Below are 17,582 nucleotides of genomic sequence, written 5' to 3'. Positions count from 1 at the left end.
CTTACTTTTGTAGACTTTTTTTTTTCATTATAACGAAGCTTTAAGCAGTGATTTTAGCATGCTGTTACAACAAATGAACCAGCCTAATGAAAATCCTACCAGAGTGGCAGTTGGACTGTTTGTTTGTCTTTATTTCTAAATAAAAGTAAAGCCAGTAAGTCTTTTTATTTGCTCTTCTGCTTTTGAATAAGTCTAAGCAAATATAAACAAGACATTATCCATAATTTGGACAACACGTAAAAGGTAAATGTTAAAAAAAAAAAAAAAAAAAACTATGATGTTACTGATACTATAGGATAATACTGCTAAATTAGTGGATCATCTGATGCTTTATAAATAGTTTTGAAGCCTACATTACAATCACGATTATTGCTCACTTATTCCACAGCTTGATAATAGCATCCCCTATGAAATCCATTCTTAAAACCCAATACAAGTGTGGCTGGTGTTACCTGAAGTGTTAAACAGGTACTTACCCTATCCTTGTGCTCTTGTGCCATTCATATTATGAAAAGAGCCAGACAGCTAGGGGTTTAAACTTGAACAGCATTTCTTCTGTCCTTTTGTAAATGCCTTATTAGGTTTTGAATCAGTGTGACTTGTTTTTCACCTTTATTGGGAAGAATTAACAATAACAAAAAACTGTCAGCATTGGCAAGTAATTAACTGGCTGTTAGTGGTCAGGGTTGCCCGCTGGCTCTGTAGCTACAGCTCCGGGGTGCTCACTTCTCCTCTGGAGCACAAAACACACATGTAACAAAAAAACAACAAACAATACAGGCTCCGGCCGTCTATTTACGTTTGTCAGCACAAGGCGGCGTATTGTACCTTTGTATTGTACCTACCGCATTAAGGCAATGACTTTAGTATTGTGACTTCGCCCCCTTTCTGGATGGCCGACTTCCAACTGACCCTGGAATGAACTCCCAACCCATCCAGTCCAGGGCACACTGTTCCCGTTATACAGCGCCCTCACAGGTCGGGAGGGAGATTGTTGACTAGGATTAATTCGCTCTCTGTCACATAATGTTGTTGTTGTTATTATTATTATTATTATTATTATTATTATTATTATTATTATTATTATTATTATTATTTTTTACTTTCAGAAAAACTGGGGACAAACTTGGCTTCAGTATTGGACCAAGTAAGTTTAATAGTAATACAAGTAATATTTATTTGAAATAGTTATTTGTTGCACAAGATACCTGAAGACTTTTTTTGTTGTTAATATACAAACAGTTTAAAGATTGTACTTTCGTTTTGTTTTGACTGCATGTACTGTATTGGATTTAAAACACAATGCACCATAACATATTATATATTAGCGTGGCGCAGTGTAATGGGGCGAAAGGTCCGAGCCTACCCCCATCCTCAATCACATCACCTTCACAAGAACCCAGAGGTATTTAAAACGCAGCAAAACAGACACTGGTTTTGTTCTTTTGCACTGGATACTGCACACAAATTGCAAATGACTATCACAGACTAGCAGGCTGTATCATCAATAACTTACATTCAGCAGACAAGATCATGACTCACCTAATAATCCACTCTCTCCTAAGGAAAGACACAGCGTTATATAATCCCCAGCCCCACCTATTAAATAATGGATTCATTATTTAATAAACACCTGCACCATGGGATGATTTTATACAACAGTAAACTCTTATTTAACGTTCATACAATAAATCACATATTATTTTTTTTATGTTAAACAGGTTTCTTCTCATATATACGTATTTGTTTAACCTGCATGAATACCGTCTTTGTTTACAAACGATCGTTAAGTTATATTGCTTACTTATTATTATTATTTAGTCGTTAACTATTACCAGTAAAGACTGGAAATTAGCATTACCCCTTCTAGTGGAAGGTTACTGAACATATGGCAACAACAAAACACTTGTTCCACATGTATAGCTCCGCTAACTTCATTAAGTGTGCTAATCTAATTACAGCAATACACCGTCATATGTCAGACACACTTGATCAACAGCATGCACAATACATGATGAACTCACGGCTCTATCGCCTTTAGAATAACAATCATAATAATAATCGCAATAACATGTAGTTCAATATTACCGTGAGGGTCTCACCCTCACACGTAGTGTTGCTTCTTTTTGGATTTTATATATTGAAGTTTTTTTTTTTTTTTTTTAATTCATAAAAAATAGTGATGCAGATTTTGCATGATTGAGTAATTTGCGTGTTATAGTGAAAGGAATCAAATTTAGGTTGTTTTGCTCTAGTTAATGTGTATTACCATAATTACTCATCTATAACACACACTATTTAACAGTAGGCTTATATATACAATCAAATAATTACAGGAGTGACAAAAAAGTGTAATTCAGAGGTGCATGTTATGGAGTAAAGAACATTATAACCTTATAAATACAGCAGTGTTATAACACTGAATCTCACTATGGCCAGAAGCATTGCCCCTATATCTTTTAATATACAAGTGGTTTCTTTTATTTTCCAACATTTACATTATTGACATCCTCTGTGGTTTCAGATACTCAACCAATCATTTAGCTGTCTTAATGTACTGTTACTAGTTAGTGAAATACTTGTACTGACCTAACTCTCAATTCCAATACATATGGTGGGTATCTTCTCAACAGATCAGTTTTAACTGCTCAGTACTTATGTGACTGGTTTCATATACCCTTATTGGTGCTAATCTGGGTCTATAAAAAATATCATTTTTTCATTGTAGCAACATCTTCAACTCAATTCAGCAATACTGGATCTGGAACTGGAATCTGGGATACCTTGATGTCTCCACCCTAGGGTTAAGGTTATTACATTCTTACCAATATTTATTGCATGCTACTCTGTGATATAATATTGATAGGAATTGAGGGTGTCAGTACTTATGGGCACCATGGTATGTTTAATTTGAGACTCCAGTAAAATGTCCCCCACAAGGTCCCTGATGCAGTTCTGGGCAGTGGAAAGGTTTAATAAGGAAAACAACATTTAATATGAAAATGTATTTGAAACAATTTCCTGAATATACTAAACTGAAGTAATATTAATACAGATATAAGTTGCACAGGGAGAGGAAGAGGGATTCATTTTAAAGCTGCACAGAAATGATTAAAACATTGTGTACTGATTCCCTGGCTTATAACTTTTTGGCAATGTTACATTTGAAAGTGACCTCACAGAGTTAATGAACTAAAAATAAAATGTGCATGTCTTATGCTTTGGTTTTTAACTCAGTAGTGGTAAGTGCTGGGGGAACAATGTGATGTTTATATATATATATATATATATTTTTAGTGAATCATCATGTTATTTTGATGTAGCTATAATTAACAGGCTATTTTGCTGAAGTGCTCAAACTCATGATGCAAAAAATAAAAAAGACCTCATTTGTATCTTAGTAGTGCAATCTATTCTGCATAAAACCTACACAATTTGTCATGAACTCCCTCATTTGCTGTATCCTGCAAAAGCAGATTATGCTTATTTTTCATTTGGACAGTGGAAAATCAAGCCAGGTGTTTGGCAGCACCAGAGTGTTCAGGTGTAACTGCGCCAGTGATGGTACATTACTAACAGCATGGATGAAGAATGAGGCATGGAGAAATACGGGACTGGGGTGCCTGAAGGCCTGTCCCCTTGGAGCACTCCTGCTGATCAGACAGGTGTTAGAGCCAATGAGACAAACTTTCTTTCTTTTTTCTTTAGGAAAGTCAGACTCTTGACTTTTTGAAAGAACAAATGCTTTCTCATAATGACAGATAGAGGCTTTTTAACCTTGTTATTCCTTCGCATTCTAAAAAAAAAAAGCTTCCCACTACAGTATCAGGCACACAGTAGAGTATCTCATTCAGTTCTCTTCTCATTCGGCAATACCCTGCACTGTTCCCTGTGTTTATTTGCCTTTTCATTTGACAATTTCCATTATATCTTAATGATAATATTGAACATATGTATTGGAGTTAAAAAGGAGATAGCATGCGGACTACTTTATTTCATTGAATGGAGACAGGAATAGTGTATGTTATGTAAATATAATGCATACCATTGTGACAGAAAGCTGGTTATATTAATGCATAACTCCATTCCTTACCTCTTATTAAAACTAAACATATTACCACTGCTCACCCTTTTTTCTTATTTTCTACAGCTTTTGTGTCTTTGCTTGTATTTCATATTTCAATTTACAATATGCACATATTTCTAAGAGTTTAGTAAAAGTAGAAGTTGCTGCTAGGATAGCTCACTCCAGTGGTCTTGCTGAAGGCAGGCCATGTGACCTACATCACAGGAAATGATTAGATATCAGGAAGAAGCAGTTTCAGTTTTACCAAAGCGTTAAAGTATAACTGAAAAAGGGACCTGTTATTATTCTGCCACGGTAAGAGGTACAAAAATAACATTTGTAAACCCTAAAAATACTTTGTTTGCCAATGCAATAATCCCCATGGCCTGCAGGTCACCTTTTTTTAATTGCACCCCATAATACTGTATATGTGGACAAAGTACTGCATAATACAGAGCCCCACTGTCTTCATTCTAACGTCACAGCAACCACAGCTTAGCCAGATGGGTTGAAACATGAGGCAAAGCTGGTGTATAAAATGTGATATATTCAAATGGTTTAAATCACGACAGAAGCATTTGCATTACGTAACCCAACTACTGTATGTTTTTCTTTTTTTATGAGCTGCCTCCTGAATACCAATATTTCTGTTTTGTTTGCTGCCAGATTTGTAGATTCACTAAAGGCAAAAATGCATTTGTATTCATTATACTGTACTTCTGGATTAATTTGAAACCTGTTATGGTGCAGTATTTATATTCCAATACAACTGGACATATCTTTTTTTTTTAATTTTCTTATATAAATTTGGAATTGGCAATTATTTTACTGCCGATTTTCTCCCAATTTGTAATTTCCTAATTATCCAACCTGGCTCACCACTGCAACCCCCACACTTACTCTGGAGAGACGAAGATGAGCACTCACGTCCCCCGAAAATTGTGCAGTCAGCCTTCTGCTTTTTGTCGCCCTGGAGCCATTACAGAACTACAGCGTTGGAGGACCACGCAGTTCTGAATTGCACACAGGCAGGCCCGTGGGAGCAACAGAACCCAGAACCACTCAGAATGACTGTGAACACCAACAAATAGTAAGGGAAAAAAAACAAAAAACAAAATCAAATTGACATTACATCTTTCAATAAACAAGAGTAAACAAAGGACTCTTTGGATATCTGTCCCTTTGTCTTCACCTCTGTCGCTTATAATGTCATTTATATGAAAGATGCCACTGTGAAAAGACTTGCATATCTAATCTGGTATAAAACATACTCATGAAAAGTAAAACTCGTGGCACAAGGATTCCATCAAGTTTGAATTATCACAAGCTTTTAATAGCACGTGAGTCAAAGTTTTTAAAGTCATTTTTATAAAAAGTAACGCAAGTCTTCTATGAAGTAGGCTGCTTAATACTTTTTAGGGATAGATTTATGGTGGGGGTGGGGGGTGCAGCATAAAATCTTATGCTAATCAGCTAAGTAGTAAAAAGCCAACTTAACAAAACATAACACATCAGTGGCAAGTGTACCTCGCAAGATATGTAGTACATAGGAGTTTTATCGGTTAGTCTTAATTTATTCAGTGTCTGTGCCATAGCACAACCTTGTGTTTGATTTTCTTACAAACTAATAATTTCCTGAGCAAACGAATACAGCCGCAGCCGCTGGTAGCAGCTCTGCCTTGTAGGAGTCTTTTATCGTTGTGTATGCAACTAAATTGAAATATCTTTCACTTGAAATATTGACTTTAATATCTCATTTGAAAAATTCATGAAGCCATTGATGTTAAATCCATATTCAATTTAGCCAAATGCCATTAAAAATATGCAGGAGAGAAAGCATTATTGTCTGTGTTTCTGCAGAAGAATTACGTTTTATGACTGTATACGGAGATCTTTTTCTGACTTTTTGTGCATGAGCATAGAAAAGGAAAAGCACCCTATTAGAGGGAAAATGAAAAGTGATATTGATTAGGCTCTTATTTCCCACTCTTTGCTTCATTTCCTAAATGCATGGTAATACTGGCTTAGCCAGTGCAAGTAACAATACGCTTTAATGAATGGTACAATCTTAGAAAATCAGTGTAAGCATGCATGATGGTACACAGATGTTGCTCATAGTAACTGGCATACATTTGTTTTTTTGTTTCAGTATCCATTTACAAAAGTCTCTTCATCCCCTAATAGCAATTTAATGCACACATGACAATACATAATGATTTCAATAGAATCTATACCGCGTGCTTGTCAGGAAGAAAGACAGATAGAAATTGAATCTTTAAAGCGCCAGCACATTAGAATTACATTTCCTATAGTTAGTCATGATCAAAATGGCCTTTATGAAAATTGTTTGAGGTTAAGACAGGCAAAAAAAAGCAGGCTTTTAGCAAATGGATTTTTCTTGTAAAAAAAAAATTAAAAAAAAAAAGACAGGCAAATGTTGTGAAATCTACTGCGCACTAATAGAGTTGTATTTGCCTTTGGTAATTTATAAGCACTTTACCCCTGCCTATTGATCAAGTCTGAAAAAGTAAACTGCATTAACATTTAGGGATAAAGCGGCCCCTGAAAGTGTTCTATTACTGCAAGAACAACGCCGCCCCATTTGCATAATCGTTACACAGCAGACTTGGTGAAAGTTAAACTTTTCTCGAAGCCGCATTGAGGTTCTTGTCTGTAGCTCTGTAGCTGGTTTCCGTTTGCTTTTTTGGCACGTGAACAGAGTCCTTCTCTAATACAGAGACACTTTTATAACTGTCAGGATGTGGCAAACAGTGAGGGAATACATTCAGAATCAGAGGTCAGGCTTCTTTCATTTTGTCTTGCTTCAGACTGAATGGAGTATTTATGCAAATCAATAGGTTTATTGTTTATTTCTTCATTTACAATGGATGTCTTCTACTTGTAAATTTTATGAAATATGTGTTCATACAGGAGTGTGCTTGAAATACAACACCAAGTGCTTCAGCTGACAGGCAGCTGCTATAAGCAACATGAAATTATGAGCTAAAACTGGTGTACCCACTAGAGATACTATAACCATAATAGCTCACAAGAATGAGGAAATCTGACAAAAATGGGACACCAAGTCTCTCTACACTATAAACAAGAGATTTCTTCTAAAACAATATTTACCTTCCAATGACTGTATTTGTATCATGTTCTATCCTTAAGGAAGAAAATCCATGCTTTGCCAAAGCATGCCACTGCTGTCAATCCAACTCATACAAGGTCTTATTGTTAAACCACTGAGTTTATCACAACCAGTCATTGTTATACCACGAGTAACCAGGAAACAATGATGGTCAACAATGGTAACATGGTTTACTGAACACTGTCTGTCTGTCAAACACGAAATAGCCTTACCTCTGTGCTGGGGTATTGGTTGAAGTGTAGGCCCTAAGCACTACCTTGAAAACTACTGTTGATCCTTTGCCAGCACTGACCTGATCCTGCCTCTTAGCACTGACATGAGGGTATAACCTATAGTAACATGGCTGGGCTTTCCACTGCTTCACTAACTAAAGGAAGATGACCAAGCAGTTCACAAGATGGAGTTCTATGAACTCTTCAATTCTGTGGAAGAAAATTAAGTTTCCATTCTGAGATTCAAACTCATGCCACCAGAATACCATGGACAGATGCAAAATACATTGTGAGCCAAACCTAAGGCAACATTTTGGAGTAAGGATGGGAGTGTGGTGTACCCAACAGAGACGGTTTATTTATGGTATACTTACACCACACGCACCCTGGTGATCCGCAAGACATTTTCCGAACTGCAACAGCACAGCTCTGGCCACACTTGAGCGCTGTTTAATTCAGTATTAATGAAACTGGCAGCCGCAACTGTATACTGTGTGATGTTCATATTTTCCTGTATGACCAGGCAGAGTCAAAGTGGCAGAGAATCAAACCACAACACACTACAGGGTTTGTTTTGCAGCTGTGTTATGACAATACAAAAAAGAATTGAGGAAAGTTAATAAAAACCTGAATTGAACCCTAACCAATGTTTAAACAGTACAAATGCCTGACTAGCCTAAGAAGTCAGTGCCCAGTGTTTAGCTTGGCTTGGATTACTGCTTTTCCTATCGGCATGTGCCGGGCTTTTAATTAAGTGAAGCGTTATAGATTGATACAAGCCCTTACACTTCTTTTAAGACCAGAGAACATACTCAGTTGTTTTTCTTTGACCTCAGGGAATTGAGACAAGGGGTGCGCAGCTTTTTAGTGCTGGGTCGTTTAGAATTCAATAAGATTCCCTAACCTTCACGAGGGCACATCTGAAACAGTTATCTGTAGTTACCATAGAAATAATATGAATGAAGGCCTAAACCTTTGCACTAAGAGGGAGCCATGCTTCCTCTGAATTTGTTCCGAGTGGCTGATTTGATATTTTTCAAGGGCAGAAAATAAATAGTAGAAGCGATCAGTGGAGGAGTAACATGTTTTGTTTTTCAGCCTTGAAAAGTTACAACGTACATTATTATAATTTAAAACATTTTTTGTAAAGAACAAAGTGGTGGATAGCATGCTAAGCATCAACAGTTTTCTGAAGTTATTTTGTACAGGTAAAGTGTTAACCAGACAATGGATGTAGGCATCCTGTACATTCTTTGAAGTTGGCTTGAACATGCATTTCACTACCTAAAAACACAACATATTCTACCAAACTTCTTTGGTCCACCAACTCTCCAAGTTGGTCATTAATCTCCAGCAAATACCTTGTTAATATATTGCATACTACTAGTTGTATCCCAATTCTTAGAGGACCCAGCTTTGTGTTACCCATGTTGGTTTACCACCAAGGCCAATGCTGCTGAAGAATACACTGAGGAAGATAACCCCACCGCCTGGACTACAATCCAATTTTTAAGACAAACTATAATGTGTTGTTGTAAAAAAAAAACAAAAAAAAAAACAGAAAGACTATATTTGGAGTATTTAATTGCCATTTTTAGGTTAGTGGTCACCACTTAGTTTGACATGTTTTCCAATTACAATAATTAAGTAAATAGGCAACATCACAAAGTGTTCACAACTAATATCAAATTGAAAGATAGAGAGAAAGCTTAAGTATGACTTTTAATATAGTAAATCATTGGAATTCCATTACTTATGTTCCCATGCTTGTAATATGATATTGTGCAGCCCTGCTCCTAATGGGTATTTGTTTTATTGAATTCTATCTGGTGAGGTCACCCTTGTTCTGTTTCTAAATAGTGTCCCATTATGGCTTCCAGTGGGTCTCAATGTCTGGTGGATGCAAGTCTTTTCCTCTGGAGGGCCATCTAAGATTGAATATAGCTTTGCCATTTAGGAGCAATTATTTTTCTATAGTCCTAACTGTCTGTGTGTGCATGTCTCTCTTTCTAATAGAAGGTCAGGTTATGGAAGAGGGGTTTGGACGTGTAGATGAAATCCCATTCTACATAGCCTGAAATTCTTCTTCTGAACCTGTTTAATATACACATGTAGAGAACGCTTGAGGTTATCATCTTGCTGAGGCATCAATACTCGACCAATTAGTTCAACCCAGGAGCAATTCTACCCAGCTGCATGGCAAAGAGAGGCTTCGACCTCTTCCCTCTTCCGTCAGTTGCTTCTCGTTTTGTGAAAATACGCTGAAACATCAGCAATGTGTCAAGACCCTCCGCCCTTCTTCAGTGATGCTGACTGCAGTGATCAGCCTGTTTTTGATTTTGCATCGTCGAAGACTTTTGGATGTGCTGCCTTCAACAATGCTGAGCTGGAGTGATCTTCTCTGTTTCCTGTTGCAGTCTATTTCTGTGCCTGTATTCCAACTTGAATTACGTTTCATGAATAATAAGCTTTGTGGATTTTTTTTTTTTCATATAAATTGACGAACTTATTTACTTATTTATTTTTGTTTTGGAGCTTCGCACTGCAGCCATTGGTTCGATTTAATTTCAGTGGAACCCAGTGTGAGTAGAAGTTAGTTTGGATGGTCATTTGGCTTTAGTCAGTCTTACTGATTATGAATGTAATACATGTACTTTGCAAAGGGTGACGCTGCTCAAAACAGCATTGTTCATGAGACTTTTTCACATCGGGCTTTGTGTTGCTTAAACTTGGTGGCCTTCCTCATCTGCTTGCAGTTTTCTTTTGCCTGTTGCTTGGCACCGTAGGCCTTCAGCATTACACAGATCACAAATTTAATTGAAATTCAAAAGGAAATGATGAAAATAATAATGTTTGAGCTGATGTGTTATTGGAATGTGCAGTTAATAGCAATTCACTTCCATATACTTCAAAAGAATGTGGCTAATATATTGCTCTTATGTTTCGTTTTTTTTTTAAACAGCTTTATGTACCTGCACAAGTCATTTTTTTCTCCTTTTGAATGTGATCTTCAAGTTTTTTTTTTCTCTCTTTGAATTTTTATTGTCTAATCTGCACAAGACCTATTCACCCCATATTACCCCAAGCTATCAATTTGCATAATTAATATTTTACAACAAGCTGCTTTTTATCCTGAACAAGGGCCAAGCAAAAGTGACAAAAAAAGTGTTCGTAGTTTTATTGTGAAGATTCTCTTTTCAAACCCTAAAAGGTTAGAGATATTGTTGTCTAATTAGATTTGCAGCTCAGTATGCATCACAATGCTTCTAGCCCCAGTGTATATATTTCATGGGGTGAAAGAACATAAGAACATAAAGTTTACAAATGAGAGGAGGCCATTCAGCCCATCTTGCTCGTTTAGTTGTTAGTAGCTTGTTGATCCCAGAATCTAATCAATCAGCTTCTTCCCAGGGTGTCAGCTTCAACAACATTACGGGGGAGTTGGTTCCAGACCCTCACAATTCTCTGTGTAAATTCTCTGTGTTTTAGAATTTTGAATGCTTGAATCAGATCGCTGTGTAGTCTTCTTTGTTCAAGACTGAATAGATTCAATTCTTTAAGCCTGTCTACATATGACATGCCTTTTAAACCCGGAATAATTCTGGTCGCTCTTCTTTGCACTCTTTCTAGAGCAGCAATATCCTTTTTGTAGTGAGGTGACCACAGTATTCTAGATGAAGCCTTACTAATGCATTGTAAAGTTTTAACATTACTTTTCTTGATTTAAATTCAACACTTTTCATTATGAATCTGAGAATCTTGTTGGCCTTTTTTTATAGCTTCCCCACATTGTCTAGATGAAGACATGTCTGAGTCAACATAAACTCCTTGGTCTTTTTCATAGATTCCTTCTTCAATTTCAGTATCTCCCATATGATATTTATAATGCACATTTTTATTGCCTGTGTGCAGTACCTTATACCAGATTCTAAGCCAGTACCGGATTCTAAATCATTAAAAAAGTCAAAAAAGTCAAGCAGGTTAGCTAGTCATGATCTCCCTTTCCTAAAACTATGCTGACTGTTTCCCAAGATACTGTTACCATACAGGTAATGTTCCGTTTTGGATCTTATTATAGTTTCCATAGGTTTACATATAATAGAAGTTCATTCTAGGAGCCTGTCCACGTTCTCAGTGATGTGTGTGACAAAGGCTCCTGTAAGGCAGAACACTGTTGTAGTAAGGGGGTCAAGACTGCGAACTGATTTGCTGTGTTTCTCTGTTAGGGGTGCAGACTCATTTCCTGCAGCTCCATTTCTAGCATACTTACTAGTTTAAGAGTGTAAATATGACTCGCTTATCAAAATGAAAGGGAACATCATTTGATATTCTTTTTTTAATGAATCTTATTTTTTGTGATTAATTTTGGTACTTTCCGAAGTGGGCCATTTCATTCTTTGCCTCTTCAAAGGCGTAATGGTAGTGGTTTCAGGTGGAGCACTCCTACATGCTTTCAAACTGACTAAACTTCACACGGTCGGAAACAAACTTTCCAAAATAACCAACTGTGAATGGGCTCTCATGTCATGTGTGATTTGAACCTGAGCTTCCAGAGTTAAATGGCTAGTGCATTACCCACACTTCCTCCTAGCTGGCAAGCGGATATAGTAAAGGTTTTCATTCACTGGTTTGTCAGCTAGATATCTAGCAAACCTATTATACAGTTGTGTACTGCAATGTCAGCCATGAGAACAGCATGATTCTTACACCAAGAGAATATAGAGATCGCTATATTGACTTGAAGTCTACTGTTTGCTTTCCTGTATCACTGCAAGTTAAAGATTTAAAGACCTCCTCCATTAGGGAACAGTACCACACTACAACAGAATAGAATTAATTCTTCTACAGAGCCTTTCATGTACAAGCATCCCAAGGCACTTTTACCAATAAAACCCAGGCTACTGCAGGGCAAAAGTCTTGCCAAACAGGTGACAGAACTTAAAAACGAACATGAACAGATTCAAATATGTAGTGATTTCTACTGCCTAGGTCTATAACAGAGAAATCTCTACCAAAATAGCCGGTACCTTGGAGCAGCAAGTGTACAATCATCCACAGACCTCAAGAGGCAACCAGGAACATAAGGGGGATCAGATCACTAAGGTAATCAGGGCCAAGGCTATAGGTTATCAATAAAGCGTTAAAATCAATGCTGTGCTCATCAAGGAGCCTTTGCAGAGACTAATAGGAGTGATATGTTTACTCGTCTATTTGGACTAACTGAAGCCTGTTAATTACCCAGAAGTCCAGTTACAATAGTCAGTTCTCAAGGTTATCAAAAAATTTATCAGGAACACAGCATCAAATGAGAGCAATGGCTGTAAACTGCCTATATTTCTCAAAGGATAAAAAGCAGACATTGCTATTAAACTCATGCACTAAGCATCAAAAGAGAGCTCAGAAACAGAATAAAACAGCAGTCAAATCTATTTCTTCTGAGCCAGTACAACCTAAATTAACGAACTCGTTTTACATGGAATATCTTGTGCCGATAATCTATCAAAAAATATTTATTTCAATGTACCGAGATGCAGCAGCACGGAAAGCAGAACTGAAACACTTTAAAAAAAAAAAAAAAAAAGGCATTTGTATATTTTTTCTGTTCGATTTATTAAAAGAAAAGCTACTTGATTGAAGTGTGCTTCTGGGTGACATCTGAATTTATTAGCACTCCTATTTCATTACACTAATTATTCTCCTGATTTTTTTTGGCTCCTGCTTGGCGCCTGCATCAGCTGTCACTTTCACAGCTAGATGACTCAATTATATTCAGGAGCAACTTATCCTGTTCATAAGCATGACTCCACTGCTGATATGGCTAAAGGAACACTGGGCTAGAGCAAATGCACTAGAAAATGGTTGCAGCACATAAAGAGCTCTTCGTTATTGCCCCTTTTCTCTAAAGAATAGCTTTGCCATTATAATGTAAATAGTCTTGAAACTGTTCTTCGTGGGGTTTTGTTTTCTTTGGATGTGTGGGTTTTATTGGGATAGAGGCAAAATAATTAATTGACTGGGAAATATTTATGAATATTCATAACTTGACTAATGCACAAACACAACAGCTGTCCCCTAATCAAGGTTCAGGACCTGGTTAGATGTGAAATAACCAGAAAGACGACATAGACGTAGTTGAATACTGTATGGCCTAAATAGGATTCTTCAGTACAAACCAAATCAGTGTTCTAAAAGTGCTACTCTGGACCATGAAACAAATAGGATACTAAAACAAGTTTATTATTATTTTTTGTTCTTGTAATTCTTTGTTAGCATTACATTTTGCCTTTGCACTCTCTCTCTAATACTAGTATCATATATACGTCCATCCATCCATCCATCCATTATCTGTAACCGCTTAATCCTCTAGAGGGTTGCGGTGAGCCGGTGCCTAACCCGGCAGACACAGGGCGCAAGGCGAGACTACACCCTGGATGGGACGCCAGTCCATCGCAGGGCAACTAAGGGGCAATTTAGAGAGGTCAATCCACCTAGCCAGCATGTCTTTGGACTGTGGGAGGAAACCAGAGTACCGGGAGGAAACCCACGCAATCATATATACTTTATATTCTATATTCTACTCAAACATTTTCTGAGAATCACATGTATAAAAGTTTTCTTTGTGACGACAAACTTGAAGCACAATAAATCCAATCGGACCATCCTTTATTCCAAGAACAGCTGTAAGAAATACAATAAATGAGATGCAAACCCCCATTTACAATACATGCGCCCAGCTCTAAACCACGATGAACTTAAACACTGCCGTTCTTTAACTGTATCAATCCTACTAGTGTTTCTCCCCTAGGGGGATTTATTGACTCATTTATTGATATTAAATGCAATAAAATATGTGGAGGAAAGAGGTTCAAATTAAACCATTAAAACAGAGACCTGTTAGATCTAGTCCTTGGAGATTTGAACAGTAGAAACCCAAGCCTGGGCTAATAAACACATTCATCTTTCCATTATTAATTAAATCCATTTATCGATTTAGGTTGTTTTCTCCATTCAATTTTAACTTTCAGAACTTTGTTGTGCGCTTATGGTGCTTGGAAGTATCTATTGTTGTTATTTAAGAAATTTGCAGGCCTAGTGAGCAGAAAAAGCCTGTGGAAACTGTTTCCTTTATCTGGTCCCTTGTCTGCCAGCTATACTGCCCTAATTAGTGTGGCAATTCTACTAGAAGCAATGACATTTATTGGTGTGTCTCCACTATGCAGTGTCCCACTCCTACATCACAGAGCGTGCTTCCACTAAGTTGAAGTTGTGATGTTAGGAATCCGTAGTACCCATTAAAAATGCTGGTGGTTTTTGGCATTTGGAGCCTGGAATATGGGGGAATTCTGGCTTTAGCCACATCCTGCTGTGTTGCAGCATTTATTTTAGGAATGAGCTTGTCACACCTGAAATGTAATTATTAAGTCGGTTCAGTTGTATTGTGTAGCAGCATCTTATTATTTTGTCCTGGAACTTAATTTTCTTCAATGATAGCGTTATCTGACAAGCTAGCTTTTCAATACTGTATAGAATTGTAGACTCTCTTTATGAATGTGCTTCTTTAGTCACATTTTTTTTGTTGATTGACAGCAGCTATCCTTTATCAGAATATAGACCTCATCCTCATGTATAAGTTATAAATGTTAAGATCTACAGCAGCTGATTTGCTTTGCATGTCCTGTTTTTCAACACCTCATTAATATTTCATGATCCTGTCCCTGTGAAAGTTTCCACAGTAGAAAGGTACACAAGGTAGAAAGTCATTCAAACCAGCATGAAACAACCAAAGTGACGCCATCCTGCTCAAAAAAGACTTCTCTAAGGGATCCTTGTACTGCCATATGAAGAGAAATAAGAAGCTGTCTATTGACTTGAAACCACTGCCTATATCTGGAAAATGCATCTTACGTACAATTTTCATCTTAATAAGTCAAGGTCCAGATAAATAGTTTCTTGACAGTTATGAATGGGGCTCTGGTTACATTAAGGCAATGAGGGAGGAAACTGCAGGTTTAACACCAGGTTTGAATAAATCATCACCAGATGCATTGTGGTTCCACAACTGTGGGTTTGAACCCCTTTGGTCATGTGACCTCTGGTTGCTGAGCAACTGGGTCTTAGGCATCCTTTGGAATATTAACACAATTTTAGTCTCGGTAAGATTGCAGAAGTGCAATGAACTGAGACTCGTCTGACGAAGCCCTTTCATTAAAGATAGTTTGCTTTGTCAGAAACATCTATATCCTGTAGAAATGAAGGTCTGGGCAGACGTAGAGTGGAAGGAAAAGAGTATATCAAAGGGCATGGGAGAAGAGTCAGTGAAAATAGTTTCAATTTTCTGGATTATTAATTTAAATTCACATTCACACACCAGTTAAAATTAAAAGAGCATACTTCACTCCCACGGTTAAATTAAATATCATACCCTGCTTCACACGTCTGAATTAAATAGCTTATTCTGCATGCCAAATTCTCATTTTAAAGCTAATAAAAAGTATGGAAAGCTCAAGACAGGAAAAGAACCTAAAGTACTACACCTGTTTTACTTGGGAGCTGGTTTATTAGTGTTACAAAGCTTGGCTTTCAATCTGGCAAGGGGCAGCTCATTTAAAACAAGCGCTCATTTGTTTGGACAGAAAGGACTGCAGCAAATGAATGGCGTGTTCGAGCTAGGTGCGAAATGGGAATGCACCAGATTAACTGCAAAGGTAATTACTGTTCTAATTCTGCATAAACATGTGCCCTGGAAAATCATTATTGTTCGGGAAAGTAATGTTAGTGATTAAATAAAGCGGCTTGCATCAGTGAGCGCAACCGAGCTACTTTAATTACAACTGAAAGCTGGGGAAAGGCTGTGGCTAATTGAAGTTAGCACAAGGTTCCTGGATGACCAGCATTAGCCTTGTTGGATCCGTTCAAATCATTTAATTGTGCTCTCGGTATAATAACAGGCTTTTTTCCTTAGTCCTTGTTTGTCATAACAGCTGCGTACTTAAGAGGCATTTATTTTAGAATGCACTAATATTTTAGAGTATGTTAGGTGCCCATTTTGCTTGTTGCTCTAATGGTTTAAGTGAGAGTGTACTGTTTGTTTTGTCTTTGATCCAGATACTACACGTATTACTTAGATCATATGTTATGTGAGCTGCGTGTTGGTTTCTCCATTAACATGAAAACTTCTGATTCCCGTCTAATAAATGGTCCTTTAGCTAGCATTTGTAAATAAAACAAGCTAACAAAAGATACCAGTGTTTTTAATGCAGCCTACCAGTAGGAACTAATTCAAGGGTAAACAGCAACACGAAGTGGGATAAGTGGAGTGAAAATATCAGATATCTCATGATGGGATATTGTGGGTTGTGTTTGTTTGAGGGAACACATAATAGTGCTGACTTCAATTATCAACAGTCTTTACCCACCCGTTATTTGTAATCTGAGCATAAATTGCTTTGCCTGGATGCCACCTCCTTCCCTATCAGGTATCTATAAAGAACTGCTCCCTGTTGTTTACCAGCTGAAATCCCCTACCGCGTCTATGGAATTAGATTGACTCTGTTAGCAGAGAGATTTACTTTTTGCCACATGTGTACGGCTACAGAATATGTCCAACAGGTGGGGGTATTGCAAAAGAAAAGAAACAATCCTGTTAGAATCAAAGGGAAACAATAACACCTTCTAAGGGAGTCTGCTGTAGATTTTGATTTGATCTCCCCCTAGTTGCATTTTATAATTACATTTTTTTGCCGTTTCATGATTTATTTTATCGCATGGAGTCTCAGAAGAAGTGTTTTTTTGGGATAATAATAAAAACAAGAACCGTACAAAAGTAGTATTATTATTATTATTATTATTATTATTATTATTATTATTATTAAAAAAAATGGCAGTTTGAGGCTTACACTCTGGAAACGGACCCGTATTAGCAGTCTGTAGTGGGCTACAATGAGTGAACTGTGTGTGACCTCCTGAACCAGCCTCCTCTTTGACATTGTTTCTCAGTCAGCCTTGGTCTATCAAAACTGCAGTTTAACACATTACCACCAGATCTTGGTACAAATCAATAATAATGCAGTATACACAGTATTGTGCTCTTGATAGTTCTAGCAATCGAACTTGCAATCAAACTCAATAATGATTTCTGTTCAGTTTTCAAGTA

General features: G+C 37.2%; 1 protein-coding gene across 7 annotated transcripts in view; it reads left to right on the top strand.

Annotated features, from left to right (window-relative positions):
• LOC117402449 (uncharacterized) overlaps nt 1-17,582 on the top strand; it is a 170,661-nt gene that overhangs the window by 39,097 nt on the left and 113,982 nt on the right. For 3 of the 7 annotated variants that reach the window (XM_059031557.1, XM_059031556.1, XM_059031555.1), the window contains exons 2-3: nt 1,110-1,147; nt 2,729-2,809. The exons of the other annotated variants lie outside the window; for them this stretch is intronic. The gene's annotated coding sequence lies outside the window, so the exon portion shown is untranslated. The remainder of the gene's footprint in view (nt 1-1,109; nt 1,148-2,728; nt 2,810-17,582) is intronic. 7 annotated transcript variants of the gene reach the window in all.

The sequence above is a fragment of the Acipenser ruthenus genome, chromosome 10, assembly GCF_902713425.1.
Source record: "Acipenser ruthenus chromosome 10, fAciRut3.2 maternal haplotype, whole genome shotgun sequence".
Taxonomy (NCBI): Eukaryota; Metazoa; Chordata; class Actinopteri; order Acipenseriformes; family Acipenseridae; genus Acipenser; species Acipenser ruthenus.
This window is presented reverse-complemented; position numbering and strand designations above follow the sequence as displayed.